A 9,645-nucleotide genomic window follows, 5' to 3' on the forward strand; every position below is an offset into this window, starting at 1 on the left:
AGAGGTGGAATTCACCGATGCAATAGCCAGTCTTAATTGTCTTATCTTCTTGCTTGTAAAGTTGAGGCGGTCAGACCACACAGCCTCCTGAGGAAACAGCCCGACACATGGTGACAGTTCCGGATCGACTGTGGGTGTGATTTGAAAACATAACGTCCCATTAAATGATATTGTCCTGTTACTTTCCACCGGCCTAGTGTCATTGTTGAGGTGCAGAACAGGGAGCTTAAGGGTGTTGTTAACTGTAAATAAACGAGGAAAAACTTGTGCCGAAGAAGTCACAGGCATGGGTCTCGGGAAGGTGGAAAGCAGTCCCCAGCGTCAGCAAGGAGACCCAAGATGAGGAGGGTGAGTCGACAATCTGAAAGATAAGAAGAACAAGAATTCTCCTCACCCCCCAACCTGTCGGGGGTGGTGCCTTAGTCAAGATCCCTAACTTTGTGAAGGGGCACCCATTGCTGTACCGCTGTTGGGTCATTATTTGGAAAAAAGGAAAGGTGGCCGGGCCTTCTTCCAACCACTTTTACAGGGCCGTGCCATTGGCCCTCCTTATCCTGCCACATTACCCTGGAACCGGGCAGTGCCCGGTTAGGTGCGGGGAGGGTCAATGGAGAAGAGGTGGTGTTCTCACCGGAGGTGCTCCAGAACCTCATGGCGGCAGTGGTGCCGTCATCTCTAACTTGCAGGAAATTTAAGGTAAAGACAACCTGGGCCAACTCTTGACGAGTGACCGACCTGCATATTCCCCCTTTCTGTTTAAACAGGGCGGTCTTAAGTGTACAGTTTGCCCGTTCAACAAGGGCTTGCCCGGTAGGGTTGTAGGGGAGGCCTGTAGCATGTTGAATAGAAAATTCAGTACAGAACAAGGCAAAGGCCTTGGAAGTATATGCCGGGCCATTATCAGTCTTTAAGGCTAATGGCACTCCTAGGATAGAAATCATTTCATAGAGATGGGCAATAACAGCTCTGGTTGACTCACGAGGCTGCAGGGAAGCAAAGACAAAAGATGAGAAGGTATCAACACAAACATGGATAAACTTAGAGCCAAGATGTGTAACATCCATTTGCCAAAGCTCATTGGGAGCAGTACCTCGGGGGTTAAATGTGTCCTCCTTAATGCGAGGGCGGAAGGGGGCACACACAATACATGACCGGACAATAAGTCTGGCCTCGCTCTTCGGCACACCATAAAGAGCCCTAAGAGACCGAGCTGAGATATGGAACTTAGCATGTGCCAACTGTGCAGGGGAATCTTTCGGGGGGAGAGAGGGTGGGGAAAGGCTAACTGCGTGGAGGGTAGGGCTATTAGCCATTCCTTGGGGCAGAACCTTAAACTGAAACCTCTTAGAGGGAGCCTGGAAATTTATAGAGGGTACAGAAAAGGCAAACTTCTCCCTGTCCCCAGGGTGCAGGGGAATGCTGTAAAAGCAGTCCTGGATATCAATGACTGCGATATGCCAATTTTGGGGGATAGCTACGGGCATAGGTAAGCCAGGCTGTAATGAGCCCATCGGGAGCAAACAGGCATTTATAGCTCTGAGGTCTACGAGCATCCTCCATTTTCCTGATTTCTTCTTAATGACAAAAACTGGGGAATTATATGGGCTAAAGGAGGGTTCAATCCTATCATCCTGCAAAAGGGAGCCAACAATTTTTTGTAAAGCAGTGAGCTTCTCGGCTTTAAGGGGCCACTGCTCAACCCAGACCGGGCGGTTATTTGTCCAGGTCAATTTCGGGGCGAAGCTCAAATCGAGAGTGGTCCCTATCCATTTCCCGGTAAGCAGTCCGGGGTTACTAAGGAGAGTTGCATTTGTGCAAGGACATCCCGCCCCCACAAAGCATAAGGCAGCTCGGGGAGACACAAAGGAGTGAACCTGCCTGCATTATCATCCACCGACCACGAGAGGGCACGAGCCGATCTCTGAGCTTTCTTGTTCCCCCCCACTCCCTGGACCGGCGTGGATGCAACCATCAAGGGCCATTCTCTCCTCCACTGATCCAAATTAATGACTGAACAATCAGCCCCCGTATCAATGATCCCTAAGATCGGATAATTCTCAACATGAATAATCAAACTGGGACGGTTCAAAGTGATGGAACGAGCCCAATTCAATTGGCAAGGATGCTGGGATGAGGGGCCGAAGGGAAACGCCTTAGCAATGATCTGATCAGCCCGTATGGAGACGGGGGTGCAGTGTGGATTAAACAGGGTCAACATTGCCTCCATATCCTCTGCTACTTGGGTGGGGACCTCAAAGTCAGGAGAGCCTTCTAGGCCGGTCACTACAGCTGGGTGGAAAGGCAAATGGGCAGGGACTGTTATCGCCTCTCCAGGGGGAAGTGTAAAGACGGAGGGTTGTTTTCCAGGAGAGGCCCTGACTCTTACAAACTGAGGATAATTGCCGCTTAACGAGGATGGGGGAGGGGCCCTGCGGCTGGGCCCCTCCACCCGCCGTTTCCCTGCGGTTGAGATCCGGGGGAGACCCCGGTCTCCAAAGGGGCTTGTTCGCTGCCCTGTTTATTCTTGGCGCGACAAAACCGCGCTATGTGGCCAAGGCGTCCACAGTTAAAACACTTAGGAGGTGTTCCCCTGGAGGTGGCTTTGCACTGGGCCTTATAATGGCCGTATTGACCACACTGAAAACAAGCCTGCCTGCCGGGACCTTTCTGGGCTGACGAGCTGAGTTGTTGTATAGCCGCCAAGAGGCTCTGTTCCCTCTCTGTATTCGAGACTGTCAATTTTTCCAGCGCCTGTACAAGCTGGCGGTCCCTATCCTGGGCAGTGCAAACCAACTGTGCAATAGGATTTTCCGGGGGCAGGTCCATTAACTTATCTATGACGTCCTCCAAGGGGGCCTCCGATGGCAGGGATGCCACCGCAGCTGCCTCCCTGGAGCGCAAGCCTTCCTTAACCAACTGCTTAATGAGTATGTCCATCCCAGGGCCGCTGCCTAGGGTCCTATGGACCGTCTCCTGAACTTGGTTAACAAAAGAAAGGGGGGTCTGATCAGGTCTTTGTTTCAGGCCAACTAATTTAGGGCCCCCTGTCATACCCTTGGCAGAAACCTTCTCCCAGGCCGCTATGTGTGCGGCCTTGACATCATCTAATTCTAACTGCCCATAGGCTGCCTGCACGGCCGGGTTGGAAAAATGGCCAGTGCCACAAATTAAGTGCTCAGTGTCTTGAGGGGCCCTGCCGGGTCTAAGTCGGGCCAAATGCCTGGCCTCCCTCTTCACTTGTGCCTGGAAGGCAAGATGCATAGCAGGGTCTAGACAGGACATAGCTAGCTCGTCAAAATCCCCCGGGGTCCAGGGGTGAGCGGTCACTAGGTTCATAAGTAGCCTCCTAACATAGGGTGAAGAAGGGCCATACTTAGTCACCGCCTCTTTGAACTCTTTCAGTGTCTTATATGGGATGGGAGAATGAGTACGCTGACCCGTAAGGGGATCAGTCAAAATGGGATAGACATCCCAAGAGGCGAAGTCCACCTCCGCGCCTCCGCCGCCACACGGAGGCTCCGCCTTATTAACCCCTCTCCCTCACAAATATTCGCCTCTCGCCCTTTCTCATAATGAGGAGGCGGGGGCGGAGGGCAGGGAGGGGCGACATATGCGGAACTAGCAGCGAAAGACCGGGCAGGACAGTAATTGCCTGGCAAACAGGAGGTGCTTGGTGGCAAGGCGGAGGTAAAGGGCGCGGAAGCGGGGAGCACGCCCCCTGCATCCGTTTCCCCTTTGTTCTCCCGTCTCTCCCTCCTCTCCCTACGTGAGGGAGTGCCCTTCCGGGTCCCTCCTCTCTCCCTCGATCCCCGGGCGCCCTCCTGGCGCCCACTCCCTCCACCCTCATCCTCCCCCTCTGAACTGCTAGCGGAACTATCCGCCGCCTGATTCATTACCGCAGCTCTTAAGTCCTCCCACGGATATTGACCGAAGCCCCCTGGGTCCTTCAATTCCTTATTCTTTCCTTTTTCTAACTCAAAATCTGACCCGGCTAATGAGGAGCCCACCTGTGTGGCCAAGGACCGGGAAGCGGCACTCGGGGAAGGATTCAATGCCGCGTACACTATCTTAAAAACCGAAAAATCAGTGGGTGTTAGCGAACCAGGGCAGCCATTCTCAAAAGCTGCCATCTGCTGTCCCACAACTCTCCATCTATCAGCCTGTATGCCGACATGCCTGACCCAAGGGCATATGTCCCAGATCTTATCTATAAACTCCCTACAGGTCTTAATGGGGATTTTTGCCCCCCTTTGGGCGCAGAGCTTATAAAGTTGTGCCGTTATCACCCCCTTCTCCTCCTCCTCCGGCCTAAATACAGGGATACTATGCCCTGTTCCCATCCTATCCTCTTCCCGAGGCTACCGTGGCCTCGAGGCTGTCTGGCGACTGGAGCAGACCAGCTGCGTCCAGCAGGCCGTCCGCCAGCTAGTCGTCCCGAAGGGTCAGCCCCACGTTGGGCGCCAGAATCTGTTGCGGGCGTTTGCCCTCGCAACAGATCTAGACGACTAGCCCCACGGCCCTCTCACTTACCCATCCCGGGTCTTCGGTCGTCACCGGCCCCTCACGGGGAAAAACACCAGACAGAAGGCGGAGGAGTGAAGCGGGGTGGTTTATTCTTCAACAGTTACATGGCGGAGAGAGAGAGAGAGCGCCCTCTCACACAAGAAAATATATAGCGAATCCGAGCCAATCACATCGCAGTTTTACATTTATGGCCTTATATGGTGATCACCCCCATGGCCTTATATGGAGATCACCCCATATTCATTCAAAGCAACCATGGCATCGCCCATAAACCCCTCCCCCTCCCCCATCACTTCCATAGTATTGTCCCAGTCTGCTTTTCATTTTTTTTTATTTGCTCTAGATTCTGAAGGTCAATGAATGTTGACCCAAAGGTTTGAATTTCATTCTTTTTTTTAATCAAATGCTTTATTAACTTCTAGTTTACATCATTCATTTCTGCAAGATTTTGACTTACAAATTTTCTCCCTGTTTTTCCCCTACATACCACCCCAAAATAGTGATCCCACTGGATATCCCCTCCTCCAGTCCACTCTCTCCCATATCTTCTTCCATCCCCCCTCCGACTTTCCAGTAGGGCATGGTGGATGTCTATGCCTCAGTGCCTTTATATCTTATTTCCCAGTTACATGTAAAATAATATTAATAATATTATACATATATATATATAAATAACATTTGATATTAAAACTTTGAATTCCAGATTCATTCTCTTCCTCCCTTGTCATCCACCCTCAGTGGGAACATAAGCAATTCAGTATATGTTGTACATGTGTGGCTATGCAAAATATTTCTATAGTGGATATATTGTAAAAGACTGACTATATTTGCCTCCCTCCTATCCCACCTCCCACTTGTTCTTTTCTCTACTTTGATCCTGCGGGTGCTTCCAACTTCCCTCCCCCCCCAGGCCTGCCCTCCCTTCCATCATCCCCCCTCTCATCCCCTTCCTCCCTACTCTCCTGTAGGGTGAGATACCCTATTTAATGTGTATGTCATTCCCTCCCTAGGCCAAATTCAATGAGAATTACCCATTCCCTTTTGCCTTCCTGTCCTTCCCCTACAGTGTAACCATTTTCCCTTGCCTCTTCTATATGAGAAAGTTTACCCCCATTCTGTCTCTCCCCATCTCCTCTCATTATATTCCTCTCTCACCTCTTAATTTTACCTTTTAAGTATCATCTCTTCCAATTAAATTGGTCCTGTGCCCTCTATCTATGTATACCTATGTACACATATATACACACACTCACATATGTATTCATACACCCATATACCCTACTATATATACATATATGTATATATATATATATATATGTACGTATACACACATTTCTATTCCCTTCAACTATTCTCATACTGAGAAAAGTTTCATAAGTTATAATTATTGTTTTTCCACACAGGATTGTAAATTGTTCAACTTTGATAAGTTCCTTATTATTTCTTTTCCCTGTTTACCTTCTCATGCTTCTCTTGCTTCTTGTATCTGAATGTCAACTTTGCTATTCAACTCTGTTTTTTTTCAAGAATGCTTGAAAGTCCTCTATTCAACTGAATATCCATATTTTCCCCTGAAACATGATACTCAGTTTTGCTGGGTAAGTGATTCTTTGTTTTAATCCCAGCTCCTTTGACCTCTGGAATATCATATTCCAAGCCCTTTGATTCCTCAGTGTAGAAGCTTCCAGATCCTGTATTATCCTGATTGTGTTTCCACAGTCTTCAATTCATTTTAATGTACATTCATGCTTTATATGTAGAAGTGTGCAACCAGCCCAAAAAATTCATAGTTATGAATTCACTGATTTTTTATGTCACCCATTTACATATACAATTTTTTTTAAAAAAAATTTGCTTGAGAAAGTATAGTAATTGAAAATAAATGTGATAGCATTGGTTCACAACTTCTAATTTTATTTTATGACATTACAACATGCTTCCAAATATTTTAAGGGTTATAATGAAATTTTCAAACAAAATTAACATTCCAGTTGATGGAAATATAAGTGTATGGAATCTAGTAAAAGTGTGACAAGGCATCCAAAAAAAACTTAAGAAAATACTAGATGGCGTCACTCACAGCCTCCAATGGTTCTCTGTTCTTATCAAGTTTTGTATTCTTGCTATGTTATAGATCACAATTTATCCATTATTACCCATGTTACACAATTCTTATCTATGTTTTCAGAAATGTTTGCCACAGTGAATAAGCCTGAAACTTTGAAGAATTTTCTTATTGTTTCCTAATGTTGTGAAGACAGTAATGGAGACTGGTCTATTTGTTAATCTTTTTTCTTACCATGTGACCAACCAGTGGTGTGTTGAATAAATGTCTCACAAGTAACTCTTCAGAAAAAAATATATATATACACAGAACACACATTCAAGTTGAATATGCATTATTAACATTTCTCTCTTGCCTTCTTAAGTCTAGACAATTAATCATATAATAGCACAAGTCTTAATTTGTAGTTTTTTGTGGACTTACAAAGTATAAATGATCACACTGAAAATTTAACAACTATGGCAAGCTGTCATGAACAGCCTCCAACATTCCACTGTGACCATCCTATCTTCTTATCTTCTCTTCATAGCATGCATTTCCTTGATAATCTCTTATTCCTGTACTTTTAAATTCTTCATTGATTTTGTGTTGATATCTTTTCATAGCCACTATGTGGTTCTTCTTTGGTTTCTGTGTGAGACTTATTCTTGCTTCTTTAGAAGAAGTTTTTGGCCATATTTTTCCTATATATCCTTATAAGTAGAATATTAGTATTGAAAAAAAATGTATGATCCTTATTTTTCATAGGGAGTCTGTTGTCAGAGTTTCTACATTTGAGCTGTTTTCCTTTCTCTTGTGTTATGTAAAACCCAATGTGTGGATAATTTGAAATTTCTGCCCCAGATATACATACTTACAGACAAGCTTTATAGGACATACTGCCAAATGCATTAATGGAAGCAAAATAAGGGTAGTGATAATTCCACTATATTTCCTTTTAGTTAGATGACATCTGATATATTTTAATTCTTGATAACACAATATACAAAGAAACTTTTTAAGTTTTAGGTCATTGGGAAGAGGTTAGTCAGGATGATGAGAAGACTTCAAACCATATCAAAATTATAAAAATTTATGTTTAATGTGTGGAAGAAAAGATCTGGGAGGATAGTCTCACTCTTTTCAATATTTCAAGGGCTATCATGAAGGCATAGAATGATTTCTCCATATTTCTAGAGCAGAGAAAAATGAAGAAGAATAAACATTGTAGAAAAATAAATCAAAGTTCCATATAACAAATCATTAGATGTGGAAGTCTTCTAGTGAACATGGGATTATCCCATGTCAAATGTTATAGTGAGGATTTTGGTTTAGTGAGGGTTGAGCTTCCATGGTCCCTTCCAATTTTAACATGCTTTGGTTTTATGATTTGATGAGGTGATGTCATGAAAATAATATTACAGTATCATTATTCTCCAAGTTTGGGAATTATGTGCTTATATAAACAGTATTGTTTGTTCTTTATTTCACTTCAGGCTAGGAAGTAATAATATTCTTTCTAGATCACTTGTTTTTGTTTAAGAGATATTAATATAAAGTGAAGATTTTTCTTTAATTCTGGGGTGGGGCTTGGGAAGGAAGAGTGAAATAAAGAAACAAGAATTATCCTACATCATGAGAAAACATTGAAACCTATTTTTTTTAATTTGGAAAAAAATTGCTTCACCTTCATGTTAGGTTAACTCATATCCATATTATGAGAAAAGTCAGAAAAATGAAAAATCTTCCATACTTCATTGTATATACTGAGTGTATTCAGTATTTATAAATGTCAATTTAATGAAATGAATCACTTTCATTTTAAATCTCAACACAGGAGCCCCGCAGTTGCCGCCCAGGAGTTTCTCTTCCTTTATTTCCTGTCCCCTATGGCTTCGCAGAATCGGGACCCCGCCGCTGCTAGCGCCGCCGCCGCCTCCCGTAAGGGGGCCGAGCCCGGGGCAGCCGCGGCCCGCGGGTCCCTGGGCAAGAGGTTACAGCAGGAATTGATGACCCTGATGATGTCTGGAGACAAAGGAATTTCTGCCTTCCCAGAGTCAGACAATCTCTTCAAGTGGGTTGGGACCATCCATGGGGCAGCCGGGACTGTAAATAAAGACCTAAGGTACAAGCTCTCCCTGGAATTCCCTAGCGGCTACCCCTATAATGCTCCCACTGTGAAATTTGTCACACCTTGTTACCATCCTAATGTGGACCCTCAAGGGAATATCTGTTTGGACATCCTCAAGGACAAGTGGTCAGCTCTGTATGATGTCAGGACCATCCTGCTATCTATCCAGTGTCTGCTGGGAGAACCCAACATTGACAGCCCATTGAACACACATGCTGCTGAACTTTGGACAAATCCCACAGCCTTTAAAAAGTACCTGCTGGAAACCTACATGAAGCAGGTGACTAGCCAAGAGCCCTGACCCTGGCTGCCCAGACTACCTTCCTTCATCTTGTGTGTATGTATATGTGTGTGTGTCTATCTTTTCCCATTCCTTATAACCTGTCTTCTGTAAATGACTGTGTCATATTGTTTTCCTTCTTTTTTTTTTCCTTAAGCTCTAATCCAGCCCTCAACATTAATGTATAAATAAATAAAGTTTTGTTTTTTGTTTTTAAATCTCAACACAGGACTTGTATTATTCAGTCAACTCTGTTAACTAATGTCAATAGCATAGATGAATAAAATTAATAAGCTGGTTGTAAAAAAGGCTTGTTCCAAAGTGACTGTTTCAAATGAGCAAAATGTTCAATTCAGTGGAATGATCCATTTAGGGTCTTTTTCAATGAATTATCAAAATAGATCTTTTCATTCCTAGATACTGTTATAGTCTGAGCAGCACATCATCTAAGGTTTAGTCAATTCATTATAAATGAAAAAAATCCTTAATTTATTGTTTACCTCAAGAAATATTACATAGTTTTTAAATGATTAAAAATGTATTTCATCTAAAGTTGGAATAAGTTAATTGTTTCACTTGTAAGCTACAAACATAAATAATCACACTAAAAAAATCCGAATCACATAACAAGCAAAGATAGAAAAAAAAGGTAAATGGAAATATTTT

General features: G+C 44.3%; 1 pseudogene; it reads left to right on the plus strand.

The window, feature by feature from the left end:
* The first annotated feature begins 8,402 nt into the window (after positions 1-8,402).
* LOC138171065 (ubiquitin-conjugating enzyme E2 C pseudogene) lies at positions 8,403-9,105 on the plus strand (annotated as a pseudogene).
* The last annotated feature ends 540 nt before the right edge of the window (positions 9,106-9,645 follow it).

This window comes from Petaurus breviceps, unplaced genomic scaffold (genome assembly GCF_028583685.1).
Source record: "Petaurus breviceps papuanus isolate PSGF00001 unplaced genomic scaffold, PetGlider_PUasm1.0 41, whole genome shotgun sequence".
Classification (NCBI taxonomy): domain Eukaryota; kingdom Metazoa; phylum Chordata; class Mammalia; order Diprotodontia; family Petauridae; genus Petaurus; species Petaurus breviceps.